This window comes from Elephantulus edwardii, unplaced genomic scaffold (assembly GCF_000299155.1).
Source record: "Elephantulus edwardii isolate Elephantulus edwardi_28Jun2011 unplaced genomic scaffold, EleEdw1.0 scaffold00001, whole genome shotgun sequence".
In the NCBI taxonomy this organism is placed as follows: Eukaryota; Metazoa; Chordata; class Mammalia; order Macroscelidea; family Macroscelididae; genus Elephantulus; species Elephantulus edwardii.
In genome coordinates, this window is record NW_006399751.1 from 13,956,741 (window position 1) to 13,972,257 (window position 15,517).

The window sequence follows — 15,517 nt, forward strand, 5'->3', positions numbered from 1 at the left end:
AACTGTCCACGTGTCCATCAACAAATGAATGAATAGAAAAACTATGGTACATCCACCCAATCGAATATTATGCAGCACTGAAAAATAATATACTTTAAAACATTACACACCATAGATAAGTCTGGAAGACATTATAACTGAGGGGAATATCTCCATCACAAGAGGACAAATGTTGCACAGGACCTCTGTTATGAAAATAGAATGGACACCACGGAAGGGAGAACAGGAAAAGAAGGGCTAAATAATGAACACTATACTAGAATGGAAGAAGGGAGGGACTACTAAAATAAATAGATGATTAGACCTTGTGTGTATTGCAAATGACAATCTAGAACAAGGCACGAATTACAGAGTGAATTGGGGGAGGAAAAATATGTACCAATGAACGAATGAAAATCCATCATTTCTGTAAACCTTCACTATAATCACAATTTAAAAAGATAAAAATGTGTGTTGAAACAGTAAATTTTGCAAAGAAAAATCTTAAAGCTATTTTATTTTTAAAAGTGTAAATATTACAAGACAATAAAAGATCCTTTATCATTATTAGTCTCCCTAGAAAGGGAAGGAAGGTGTTTCACTTCCACTTTGAAAATGGATAAACATGAGTTTTCAAAGTTAAAAAAATTAAATTAAAGAGTAACATTATCTATCAATTGCTTTCTATGACACCCTGATAAGTTAATGCTAATATGTTTCCTGACCTGAAAGTTAAATCACAATCTTTTGGGGAGTCCCTCCTTTGGTAAATCTCAGTGGCAGGCAGGGTTCATCAATACCTTCCAGTAGATTATCATTTTTCATAAATTATAATTGCTTCTTGCATCTACAATCAGAAACTCTGAGTGGCACCTTATCTCCTTGGGATTCTATTTCCCATTTTTAAAGTTGAGAGTTTATAATCTGTACTAGTCCTTTTGGCATTACCAGTCAAAAGGAGCATGGGACAAAACAAAAGTAAAATATATGTGTAATGTCTTCCAGAGTAATTATTTTAACATTCTCTTAAAAAATCTACAATGTACTGAAATTTCATAAATAAACTAGTAGAAAAATTTTAAAAAGATATATCATTGCAAAAGTAGATAATTGTGCAGTAATGAATATTAAAAAAGTGAATTTGGGGAGGACAAGTGGGTAAGTTGTGCAAAAAAATCACAATTAAAATTTTATTTTAAAAAATTAATGAAAAGACTATTTCAGCAAATCTCTTCATTTTTATAAAAATAGAAAAGATTTGTTGTCTTAAATTATTATGAAGATCAATTAAGATCATGTATACTCATGGTCATAGAGTTAACCCAAAAAACATAATCCAAAATCTCTGTAAATGTTCATTAAAATTAATAAATTTTTTCAAAAAACTTTATTGAAGCTGTAAGTTTTTATGTAATGAGACTTCCACGTTTTACTTGGAAGTAAAGTCGAAGGAGTGACTGGTCTATTTGAACTGCCAGATTTTTTTGCTAGTGACCTCATAATTTGCATATCATGTTACATAAATTCCTTAAGATTATAGAGAAAGAGAGATCTTTATACATGGATAAATTATTAGCATATTATTGTATATAAACATTGTCTCACACAGACTCTTGAAATACTTTTCTTTTATCCTCTCAATAAGAGGGGGAAATGATCCAACTTCAAACAATATGACAATTATTGGATATCCAATCACAGCGTGTTTTAGAGCTGTTGATTTGAGTATACTTGACAAGCACAGTCAAGAATAATTTAAAAAGAGATCTAATAATATAGAAACATAATCAAGACTTCCTGGATATTACTATCGGTAGGGTCTTTTTTTATATCTCAAAACTTCTTTGACCAAAAAAAAAAAAAACTTCTTTGACCCTCAGTTCCTTTGTTTATAAAATAGGGATAATTGCATCTACCTCTCTGTGTTACAAGTTAGGACTGAAATACACATTGTCTGGGGTCATGGTTTTTAACTCACGATGAAGAGACTATCATCATCATCATCAACTCCCTATTGATTGACTGTATCTGCTCTATGAAGGATCCTATGAACCAACACACAAACCTAGAAATGAAGATTTATTGTGCTTCACCACCATCGATGTATCAGATCTAAGAAAAACAATAATATAACGATGTCAATCTTCATGAAGGTATCAGGATTGTACTGGCCCCTTAGGACAGTATTGCTTGTACTAATACCTGGTTGGAGAAACCAGAAATTAGACCAACAGAGCCGTATTCCTTTCACACTACACTAGAACATGGGCAAATTTGCTTTTGGAGACCACCTTGGAAAAGAACATGCCTAGCCAAGTATTAATTCATCATTGACCAACCACCCTCTCTTCAGAGCTTAGCCATGACAACATCTGTTCTCATTATCTTACGGATTTCTGGCATGGAATAAATGAGATTTTCTTTGGCAACTTTGGGCAAGATTTTACTCTGGCAACTCAATCTTGGATCTTATCCTAAATCAAGATAAGCAGCTGAAACACCATATTCTTCAGTCTGCACCCACCAAAATTTTAAAATTACAACCTAACAAGAGATGGAAAGAGAGAAAAGGGAGTGACAGAGATGAAGAAAAATAATCTCTGATGGGGTTTTTATCTACTTGATCTTATGCCATGTAAGCATGGAAAATTCTAACCCTCAGTTCACTCTAAGTCAGTGATTTTATAAAGAAAAATAATAGGATTTTCTGAAAAGAAATATTTTCCACCAACAAAATGTGAATAGACATGACTTTCCTAGCGTGCAAAATCATAACAAAACAATAAGACAAAGCAAAATTATAACAAAACAATAAGACAAAGCCATGAGGAAAATGTCCTGGAAATATTGAACCCTACCAAAAACCCCAACATATTCACTTAAAATAAGAGAGCCAGTGGATCTCTGAGCGGAAGGAAAACTGATGGAATTCTCTGAGAGAGAATTCAGAATAATGATGGTCAAATGTTTTCACAAGGTCCATCCTGCCTGATACACACTGCCTGATACACTACTGCCTGATACACACTGCCTGATACACTAGAGCCCATTGTGGCAGTCACTGTGTCAATCCACCTGGCTGAGGGTCTTCGTCTCCTTCACTGACCTCCACCTTTTAAAGTATGGTGTCCCTCTTCAAGGGAAAACTTCTCCTAGCAATATGCCCAATGTATCTGAGACATAGCTTTATTATCTTTGCCTCCAAGGAGCACTCTGGCTGCACCTTCTCCAGGATGTATTTGTTTGTTCTTTTGGCAGTCTACGGCATATGTTCAGTACTCTTATCCAACATTGTAGCTCAAAGGAATCAATTTATTGAGATGTATGTATATATTTCCCATACACCTGAAGTAGCTGTAGCCCATGGTATGTTCAGTACTCTTCTCCAACGCCACAGCTCAAAGGCATCAATTGATTGAAATGTATGTATTTCTCTCACATCTGAGATAATTAAAAAACAAAACAAAACAAACCCCACAGCATAGAACAGATCCACCTTAGTCATCAAAGTAACTTCTTTGCTCAGAACATATAGGTATTTAAATTCTTTAATCACTGCCTTATTGCCCCCACATATTTCAGCAATCCACAGAATAATATGGCAGCCCTGGATCTAAATTTTTGACCCAGAAAAAAGTAACCATTTCATTTTAACCTTACGCTTAAAATATACACTCCAAACCTGCATTCACAAAATCTTCCTTCAAGAAATGCTGAACATGCTCCAATTAATATAGCACTGTTACTGCATTTCCCTCCCATTGTGTCCACTTCTCCTGCAACAGTCTCACAAAGGAGATTCCCGGACCTTGTAACCTAATTCCATTTTAGGTTTAACAAATTATAACAATACAATTTAAAAGTTCAAATATAAATAATATGCAAAATGGAAACCATTGACACAACTATCCCAATCCATGAAAAAGACCCACATGCTGTTATATCAGTATGCCACAAGCAATCTCAGGCCCGGATTCATTTGATCATTTGCATCTCCAGGGTGGGAATCCCTGGCATTTTGGTTCATGAGTTACTTGGTATTTAGTTATACAGCTCTTTTTTTAATGTTTTGTTGTTACCTTGGAGAACATTTCTATAACAATTGACTCGTCATATAACTATTTCTCTATACAATATTTAGGGAGTTCTGGTGACCTCGTGGTAAGAAAGTGCATTGTTATCTCAGAGGCACACAGTTTGAAAGCTCTGTGGGAGGAAGATGGGAAATCTCCTCCTGTGTGATTTATTGTCTCTAAAACACCCACTGGAGGGTTACTTATGAGTCGGCTCCAACTCAGTGGCACACAACAGCAATCATATGATACTCACACATTAGCTGTACTGCTCACAAGGTATCAGCCCTCTTAATAGCTCCATTCTGGTTGGTCTGTTTTCATTCATCTAGTTTACTTGCCCTCCTCCCCATTCTCATCTTTGGTCTAGGGAAAATACTGAGGATAAATTCTCATTTAGATTAAGCTTGATTAGAGAAACACAGTATTCAGGGGTGAGATCATTTCTTTTAAGAGCCTAACTCATTTTGGTTGTCTCCTTTTTTTAAGTGACGGTTTAAAAAGTCTGCCTAATCAGTGGAACTTTCAAAACCAATCAGAGTGAAAAGTTGATACTTAAATGTTTATCCTCTAAGGCAGGTGTTTCTTCGATATACTAAACCCTGATTCACAAGTGTAAGGTCAATTTAAAACGGCAGGTCTTGAAGACAGGAACAGTTTTAGAGTGGCAGTGTGCAAGACAAATAACTCCAAACCAAGCACATTGCCATCAAGTTAATTCAAACTCAGAGCAACTCTAGAGGACAGAGGACAGCCACCTTGAAAGATTTCCTTCCAAGGCTGTAAATCAACACAAAAACAGATTTCCTCATCTTTCCCTGGCAGAGTAACTGGAGAGTTTGATTAGCCAACCTCTTGATTAGTAGACAAGCATGTTATCCACTACATCAAGGCTCCTTTCATGATAAATGAATGTAGAGTTCTTGCATATTGAAACGTAGCGTCATTCCATTCTACAAAGATGGAGCCAAAAGTGAAGAAGGGAGCCCCTGGCCCTCCCAAAACTGAAGCCAAATCAAAGGCATTAAAGGCCAATAAGACAATTCTAAAGGACATCCACAGCCACAAAATAAAAGATGATCCGTCCATCACCCACCTTCCTTGCAGCAGCCTAAGATGCCGAGACACCGAAGACAGCCCAAGAACCACCAGAAGAGCGCCCCCAGGAGAAACAAGCTTGACCACTATGGCATCACCAAGTTTCCCCTGACCACTGAGTCAGCCATGAAGAAGATAGACGATAATACACCTGTCTTCACTGGGGACGTCAAAGCCAACAAGCACCAAATCAAACAAGCTGTAAAGAAGCTCTACGACATTGATGTGACCAATTGGTTAGACCTGATGGAGAGAAGAAGGCCTATGTTTGTTCAACTTGCTCCAGACTATGATGCTCTGGATGTTGCCAACAAAATTTGTATCATCTAATCTGAGTCCCGCTGGCTAACTCTGAATACAAATGTTTCTCACTGTATTTAAAAAAAAATGTAGCATTGCTGTGCGCCTTTTCCCTGATTTCCCATAATTAGGGTATCTTTAATCGTAGATTTTTAAGGTCTTTGTTAAGAAGAATGGGAATCCCAGAACATTTAATTGTGCTAATGCGAAACCTATACTTGGACCAAGAGGCAGTCGTCAGAACAGAGCAGGGTAACACTGCATGGTTCAAAATTGGAAAGGGTGTACGCCAGGGATGCATCCTGTCTCCATACCTTTTCAACATGTATGCAGAGCAGATTATCCGAGAGGCTGGGATCTATGAGGAGAATTGTGGCACCAGGATTGGTGGAAGATCTATTAACAATCTGCGTTATGCAGATGACACAACCCTGCTTGCTGAAACTGAGGAGGACCTCAAGCACTTGCTGCGAAGGGTCAAGGACTGCAGCCTTCAGTATGGACTGAGGCTCAATGTCAAGAAGACAAAGATTCTCGCCACTGGACCAGTTGGCAGCGTCAGGATGGATGATGAAGAGATTGAGAGTGTTCACAGCTTCACTTTGCTCGGCTCCACAGTCAACACTCTTGGCACCAGCAGTCAAGAAATCAAAAAGCATATAGCGATGGGAAAGTCTGCTGTTAGGGACCTCTCTAAAGTACTCAGGAGCAACGGTGTCTCTCTGGAGACTAAGGTGCGCCTGATACAGGCCATGGTCTTTGCAATCGCTTGTTATACATCAGAGAGTTGGACAATGACTAGGGAGGACAGAAGGAGAGTTGATGCTTTTGAGCTGTGGTGCCGGAGAAGAGTACCGAATGTACCATGGACTGCCAGGAAAACAAACAGATTCATCTTTGAGAGGATTAAACCGAGCTACTCCTTGGAGGCAAGGATTCTGGGGCTTCATCTGACATACTTTGGACATGTTGCCAGGAGGGACGGGTCCTTGGAGAGGGACATCATGTAAGGTGGAGGGACAGCGCAGGAGGGGAAGACCCTCTATGAGATGGATTGATTCGGTGACTGGGGTAATCGGGATGGGCGTGTCAGAGGCAGTGCGGTTGGTGCAGGATAGAGCAGGGTTTAGGGCTGTTGTGCATAGGGTCGCTGTGAGTCGCAAACGACTCGACGGCACATAACAACAACAAAACAACAGGGGGAATATCATATGTGTGTACATATTTTTGTGTATGTATGTGTACATACACACAACAATGTCATCTGAGAATGTAATTATTTCTATCTTTAGAGAAAGACTGAAATTTCTTCTTTATGTATGTGTGTGTGTGTGTGTGTGTGTGTGTGCATAAAATTTCCATTTGAGGTATTAAGAAACCAGTTCTGGAGAAGAGAGATGATGTCTAGAGACTATAGACAGACAGACAGACCAAGAGAGAAATACATTAAAATTGAGTTGGGTTTTGAATAAGGGGGGGGGGGCATGAATCCCTAATTGCTGTTAAATCTCTGGTTTTCCTTGAAATTATTTGAAAGTTGGAGCTTGTGAGTCCATACAAAAGCTAAAGCAGGATCCCGGTAGTTCTATTCTTAGGGTGTGGAAAAATGAAGTCATCAGGCCGGCTTGGGGCTTCGATTCACGTGAAACAATAAGATCTCAGGAGTCTTTTCATCCAAGACGGTGAATCATCTGACCTGCCTTCAGGTAGTTGTGGGAATCTCCCCATGGCCTCACCTCCAACAGTCAACAGGGAGCACTGTCACCACTTTCTACACAGAACGCTGGGATCCAAACACTGTTGTTTAATAACAACTATTCTGAGCTCCCTGGCATGTGAGCGCTGCAGCTGGAAGATGTACAATTACAGGTTAAAAAGGCAGGTGCAGAGCAGACACACACACATATATAAACTCATGTTCACAGCCCCATCTGATAGTCATAGGACTGATGACACATACACACACACACACATACACAAGCATGTACCACAGGATAACACTCACTATATTGCATTCACGCTTGCACACTCTCCACACATCTCTACAAAACACAAGGGGCACCAGCAGACATGTCTGCCGTTCTCTCATCTCTCACACACTCACATATGAGACCAAACACATCACACCAAAATCCCCTACCACCATTCCCAGGTACTCACTCAAAGCACGCATCTTGACACAAACACCAAAATCATACCCCAAACTTGGCAGGCTGCTCTTTTCTTTTAGGAGAGCTTTTTCTTTTTCTTTTTTTCAAACCCACCTTGAATTAACAATTGGTTCTCATTTTTTTCCTTTTCATATTTTTATTGTTTTGCATTTCATCATTTCATTTACACTGTGTTACACACACACACACACAGTGTTTTATACAATCTTTCACTTATAATTTGTGTTGTTCCTGTACATTATACTTTATAGAACCATTCATATACATTGCATCTTCTATAATTAATCACTACTGATCCAAGACTATCACTATCCCATCTTTTGAAGTCTCCATTGAATGTGTCCTATTCTTTAATCTCCCTCACCTGCCTACTAACCTCTGCTATTTTAGTGATGCTCCTCCTTCCCCTTTTTCTGCTCTATTCTCCCTTTCCTACCTTCTTTGAACATTTATACGCATCTTTCTGTTATCCTTCTATGCTTAATTGTCTTATGCTTAATTGTCCTTATCAGACAAGTTATTTCATGACTCAGCATAATGCTTTCTAGATTTTCCTATGTTATATTTTATAAATTTGTTGTTCCCTAGTGCTGCATAATATTCTGTTATGTGAATGTACCACAGTTTCTCAATCCATTTCTTGTTGAAGGAAAATTGGGGTATTTCCATTTTCTTGCTGAGTAAAACAGCTAGATGTCCATCTGTGTCTCACTTCTGATTTCCTTGGGGTTTATTTCTAACAGTGGAATAGCTGCGTCATGTGGGATTTCTGTGTTCAGCTTTTTAAGGAAACACTGAACTGCCTTCCAGAGTGGTTGCACCATTTTACAATCCCACCAGCAGTGCATGAGAATTCAATCTCGCCACGTCTTCTCCAACACTTATTGCTTGCTGTCCTAGTAAACTTTGCCATTGCTACTGAGGTGAGATGGCGTCTGATAATGGTTTTGATCTCTCTGATTGTTAGTGGTTTTGAACATTTCTTCAAGAGTCTATTGGCGAGCCAAAAGTCTTCCTTGGTAAAGAGTCTTTTCATGTCTTCTGTTGACATAAAAAGTCTCTTCACGTCTTTTTCACAGTGTGTTATTGAGTTATCAGTCTTCTTGTGGAGGCTCTGGAATATTCTGTAAAATTTTGTTAGGAGATGAAAAGTCATTGCCAAGTGTTTTTCCTGCCTGTAGTCTTTATTTTCACACTATTGGAAAAGTTTTTGATGCACATAGACTTGATTTTAGAAGATCCCATCAGTCTATATCATTACTCTCCTGGTCATGCATTTCTGGCTACATTTGCAAGCCATGTATGCCATGGGCAAAGACTTCAAAATTTGGTCCCACTTTGTCTCTTATGACCCTTACAGTTTTGAGCTTTATCACTAGATCTCTTTGGTGTCAATTGATAGGATCATATTTTTCCCCTTTACTTTGTTAATGTGATTAATTACATTGTTTTTCTTATGTTGAACCATACTTCCCCACCTGTTATGAATCCCACGTCGTCATGTTGTTGTTGTTATGTGCCATCAAGTCACCTGTAACTCATAGCAATCCTATGCATAACAGCTCTGAAGCCTGCCCTGTCCTGAGCCAGTCTCATGACTCCAACACACCTACCTCTATTGCCCCAGTTACTGTATCAATCCATTTTGTCTGGGATCTTCCTCTCCTGCACTGTCTCTCCGCCCTTCTGAGCATGATGTTCTTCTCCAAAAACTGGTCCCTCCTGGCCACATGCTCAAAGTGTGAGACAGAGCTTCAAAATCCTTGCCTCCAAGGAGAAATTTGTTTTCACCCTCTCCGAGACAGACTTATTTGTTTCCTTGGTGGTCCGTGGTATATTCAAGACTCTTCTTCAACACCACAATTCAAGCTGGTCATGATGAGGGGCCCTTTTTTATTATACTATTGGATGCTGTTGGCCAGGATTTTGTTAAAAAATTTTTGCATCTACATATATTCATGACAGATATTGGTCAGTAGTTTTCTTTTTTGGTAATATCTTTGCCTGGTTTTGGTATTTAGGGTTACGCTTGCTTCATAGAATGACTGAGAGGGTGCCTTCTTCTTTCTTTTTTTTTTTTTTAATAATTTGAGAATTGGTGATAGTTCATCTCTGAATGTTTGGTCAGTGCTAAAGGTCGAACCACGTACCTGTATCTTCTCCTATGGCTGGTTGGAAGGGAGTCTATTTTACTTGAGCAAAGTCCCAACACATCAGTCCCCAAGTCTCAGCTGGTGCTAATGGCCAACTGTCTACCTGTCTCCTCTCACAGCCGGCTGGGAGAGAATTGATCCCACCTAATCATTCAAAGGCCCAGAGAAGTGGGAAAAAATCCCAGAGGTCCAGCTAACGCTAATATAGATTCTAAACTCTTGACCTATATACAGTCTGTCCATCTAAGGAGTCTAGGTTTTCTCTTCACAGCAATAGAGAGAAAGGAAATGCTTTGCTTTTGTTTTGTTGACTCAACTTAAGCTCTAGTGTCTTAGAGGTAAGGATTTGCACGACCAACCAAGAGACACAACTCAAATCCACCAGCTGCTCCAAAGAAGAAGATGACCAATATCCTCTCATGTGATTGGCTGCCTCTGAAAACCACTGCAGGGTCAGCTATGATCCAACTTGATAGTGTATAAAAACAACAATTTAAAGCGAAGGCCTAATGAGGTTTGGGCAATACTGATGTGCACACATTTTAAAGGAAAGACTGAGAAAGAACAAAAAACACCCTGAAAGGCGCAATTGGCTACCATGGGAATCCAGGCAGGAGACACCGAGTAGCTACCCAATAAATGACTTGAGAAAAGCTGTTCTCAGAAAAACTTTTGAAGATGTGCCACACACATGACAAAACTGGTGTGGACACAGTGGAAATGGATCTAGAGGGAAATTTTAGATTCTGTGAAAAAAAAAATCCTGGAACAGGAGGCATTTCTGGGCTTCTCGACACATCACTCTAACCCATTATAGCCTGCAATGTGAATGGAAGCAGCAGTCAAGAAATCAAATGGCAAATCATATTGAGTTCATCTGCTGCCAAAGACCTCTTGAAATGTCAAAAGGCAAAGATGCTGTTAGCGTGTGCCTGACTCGAGCCACGTTTTGTTGATTTTGTTTTTCAAACGCCTCTTGTGCATAGGAAAGCTTAGCAGTGAGAAAGGAGGACAGAGGAAGAACTGAAACACATGCACTGTGGTGATGGTAAAGAACGCTTAACATACAGAGGAAGGTAAGAAGAACGACTAGATCAGATGCAGAAAAAATAAAGCCAAGTGTTCCTTGGAATCACTTACTCTGCATACGGAATCGTGAAAGACCAATCACTAGAAAAGAGCATCATGGTCCTAAAGTCGCAGGTTGGTGGGATGGAATAAACCCTAACAGAGATCGTGGAGATCTTGGAAATGGTGTTGGACGGGCCACTATCTGTCACACGTAAGAGTGTGATGAGTCTGAACCACTTCCTGGGGGACAATTAATAATACATGAGGGGGAGGGGAAATGGGCAAAGCCCGACCCAATTTGAGGATCACAAAGACCAGACGGGAGATAATTAATTTTCATTTTCGTAAACTTCTTTAAATTTTTTAAGTTTTATATTGGCTTGCTCACCAAGTTCATTTATATTGTATTTCACACTATTCTTCATTCATTCATATTGTGTTTCCTATAATCACGCCCAGGCATTATGTTTTGGGGTGTTTATTTTTTAGTGGTTGTTGTTGTTATGTGCCATCGAGCCGCTTGCGACTCACAGCGACCCTATAACAGCCCTAAACCCTGCTCTGCTCTGCCCTGTGCCAATCGCACTGCCTCTGACACACCCATCCCGACATCCCGATTACCCCAGTTACTGAATCAATCCACCTCATAGAGGGTCTTCCCCTCCTGCGCTGTCCCTCCACCCTCCCAAGCATGATGTCCCTCTCCAAGGACCCATCCCTCCTGGCAACACGTCCAAAGTATGTCAGACGAAGCCCCAGAGTACTTGCCTCCAAGGAGCAGCCTGGTTTAACCCTCTCTAGGATGAATCTGTTTGTTTTCTTGGCAGTCCAGGGTACATTCAATACTATTCTCCAGAATCACAGCTCAAAGGCATCAATTCTCCTTGTATCCTTCTTAGTCATTGTCCAACTCTCTGATGCATAACAAGTGATTGCAAAGACCAGAGCCTGTATCAGACATACCTTAGTCTCCAGAGTAACACCATAGCTCTTCAGTATGCTGGTGAGGTCCCTAACAGCAGACTTTCCCATCGCAATACGTTTTTTGATTTCCTGTCTGCTGGTGCCAAGAGTGTTAATCATGGAGCCAAGCAGACTAAAGTTGTTAACAATCTCAATCTCTTCACCATCCATCCTGATGCTGCCAATTGGCCCATTGGGGAGAATCTTTGTCTTCTTGACATTGAGCCTCAATCCATACTGAAGGCTGCAGTCCTTGAACCTCTGTGGCAAGCATTTCAGATCCTCCTCAGTTTCAACAAGCAGGGTTGTTGCATAACGCAGATTGTTAATAGACTGTCCACCAATCCTGACTCCACACTTCTCCTCATAGAGCCCAGCCTTTCGGATAATCTGTTCTGCATACAGGTTGAAAAGGTATGGCGATAGGACATATCCCTGGCGTACACCTTTCCCAATTTTGAACCCTGCAGTGTTCCCCTGCTTTGTTCTGATGACTGCTTCTTGTTCCAAGTATAGGTTTCACATTAGAACGATCAAGTGTTCAGGTTGTTACATATTTTTTATTATTATTATTAATTTTAATGAAAATTTACAGAGACTTTGCATTTCCATCCAGGCATTATGTTTTATAAAACCAATCACCATTAGACCTTGCCCATTATTACCCAAACTTCGGACACATGATATGGAGTAGTAAGTACAAGATGCTCCATGAGAAGAGAGAAGAGATCCACTTCTGAGGAGAGAGGAGAGGAACAGAAATGCCTTGGACACAAAGAGATGCTGCATTGTATTTTCAAAACTGACTAAAAGTCCTCACAATATACAAGATATATCATGTAAGATATACAAATTAATTACCATTTGAAAGATAAAGTCATGCAAAGAGTTGTCGTTGTTGTTAAGTGCTGTCGAGTCGCAGGGGTCTCATAGCCACCCTATGAAGGAGAGTCCTTGACACTTGGGTGCCTTTCATCCTCTCTCCAGGTTCACAGCGTTTCTGGAGGCAAGCTATTATGGAAGTGGATGCCACTCCTCCGTCCACGCTTGTTTTAATCGGGGAGCTCCACCCCACTCTCTGTCCACATTGGGTAGCCAACCATTAACGCGTTTGACTCATCAGTGTCACAGAGTAGTGCAAAGAGTAGAGGTTTAATCTTCACACTCTGCTACCGCCCCGTCTCACTCACCCCCTTCTTTGCACTGGGAGGTCTCTGCAAAGTCTGTCTGGGAGGCTTCCACTGGTGGAGAGCAAGGATTCTGCTTACTGAGCTTTTAATAAAGTCACAGACCCTCCCTGCGGTGGCCTCCACTTAAGTTAATTCTGTTCTGATCTTAAACATTAAAATATCATAGGAGAACAATTTAAACGAAAGTTAGAGCCAGGAACATTTCACTTTGCCACTTGAGTAAATGCTCCATGGGTCATTTTTACGAATGATAATCATAGAGGGTGGGGAGGGAGAAGGCTTTTACTGGGCCTAAGTGAGGATCTTAAGTGCCTTTCCACAAGCTACTGCTGGTGCTGTGGGAAATTGCACTGCACTCTGGGGTTCCTGTGTTGATGGAATGTGTTCATGTCCTGCTGGAACAAAAGTAAATAATTCTAGAAGAGAACAAAAGATATCTAGATTTCCAAAACCACCTGTATTTATTCCCTAGATAGAGGGAGAATCCAGCAGGTAGAAAATTGGTCAGCTGTGAGCAGTACAAGTGATTTTTTTTTAAATTATTATTACTACTACAGGACCCCCTGGGTGGCATAGACAGTTAAGTGTTCAACTACCTACCAGTAGTAAAGTTTGGCAGTTCAAGCCCACCAACAGGTACCTTGGAAAATAGACCTAATGATTCGTTTCCCAAAGGGCACAGCCCTGAAAGCTCCGTAGGGCAATTGTGCTCTACACAGGTAGGGTCCGCAGAAAACAGATTCTATTCAGTGGCCTAGTGGCAAGAAGCTGCACTGCAAATGCGAAGGCACAAAGTTCAAGGCTATCAGCCACTCCAAAGGAGAAGGATGGGCAATATTCTTCCCTGCGATTAACTGTCTCTGAAAACCCTCCAGAGGGTCAGCTATGAGTTGGTTCTGACCCTACAGTCCACAACAACAACAACATGGCACTGCCACATAGCACAAACCAATGCCAGGTCAGCCTAACACAGGAAAATGTCTCAGTCCAAAACTGTGCTATCCTGACTACTAAAAAGTATTATGATCTTCAGTAATTTTTAGCACAAAATGTTGCTCTAAAATGGGGGGAAGGCTGCAAATATATTTGTGAGTCTGTGTATGCATGTATGTGTGTGTTTATCTGTACACAAGTATAAGATACTTTAGAAGATAAAAATCATTTTAATTGAATTATACTGGGTTTACACAGCCCATCTTCCCTTTTCTCAAGATGAATGCAATCTTAAAAAGACGCGACTGTTTTATGTGCCATTTATGTGGGAAATTTGACCTGCAGGCCATTCATGCCAGTTAATTAATTTCCCTTTGCTCACAAGGCAGCTGTCACAGAGGTGGAAAACAGACACTTTAATTTTATGCCTAGATTACATAGGAAAGGATTCTTTAAATTAGAATGCAAGAAGCTGCTCAGAGCTAACCCTTAGGGGGAAATTGTAAGGTTGGAAAATATTCTGTCTTAACTTTTTTTCCTGGTTACTTGGTCTGCGTGACCTCTTCGTATATTTTTATCCTTTTAGATTGTAAAATTCATCTTCCCCTATCCACCTATTAAAAAATGTTCCTTTCCACTTATCCCTTCGTCCATTCTGTCTGTCAGTCAGATAGTTCATCGGTCCACCAGTCACCGATCCATCTGTTCAGTTGGTCATTGATTCACTTATCAATTGAGTCATTCAACTCTCACGTTTCTCCAACTCCATGCAGAATACTATTCTGAACTACTTTGTGGCAACACAGCAACTATAGTGTACACTGTTCACAGTACTTCCAAAAACAGGTAATTTCAATAGAGCACCATACCTGTTTTCTGCAGTAACCTACGATGTTCTTGAGAATGACAGTCACGCTCCTTTTCCTCTCTGCGAATAATCCTTGTTATTTCTTCTTGGACTCTTCTTTACCTCATTCTTTGAATATATCTCCTCCTTTTCTTTAAAATCTAATTGGCATCAGGTTTCTCACAAACCCATGGTGACTCTATGTCTGCCAAAGGATTACCAGGCTTTGTAATGTTTCAATGTTGTTGGTTGGTTGGGGGTTTTTTTAATCACCATATCTTTCTTCTGAGGTACCTCTTCATGGACTCCAACTTCCAAATTTCGACCATTTGTACCACCCATGAAATTCTAAAGGAAGAGCTCAGATTAAAGACCACCGCCACAGAGACCTGAAATAAATACTCTCTTCTTAGCATTCAACAAGGAGACCTGGCAGTGAAGTGATTAACAAGCTCAGCTGATAACCAACAGGTCATCAGTTCAAAACCACTAGCCTCTCTATGGAAAATAGATCGAGCAGCTTCCTTCCATAAAGATCTCAGCCTTGGAAACCACACAAGGAAGTTCTGCTCTGTCATACAAGGTTGCTAGGAGTGGGAATCAATTCAATGGCACTGGATTTCATTTGGTACTTCAATTCAATCTCCTAGTTTCTTTCTTTCTTCACAGGTTTTTAACTCTGTTCTCCCAGCAGTCCATGGTGTATTCAACACTCTTCTCCATCACCACAGCTCAAAGG

At 40.2% G+C, this 15,517-nt stretch overlaps 1 pseudogene; it reads left to right on the forward strand.

Annotated features, from left to right (window-relative positions):
* Positions 1-5,276: 5,276 nt before the first annotated feature.
* Positions 5,277-15,517, forward strand: part of LOC102860412 — a 95,824-nt pseudogene continuing 85,583 nt past the window's right edge.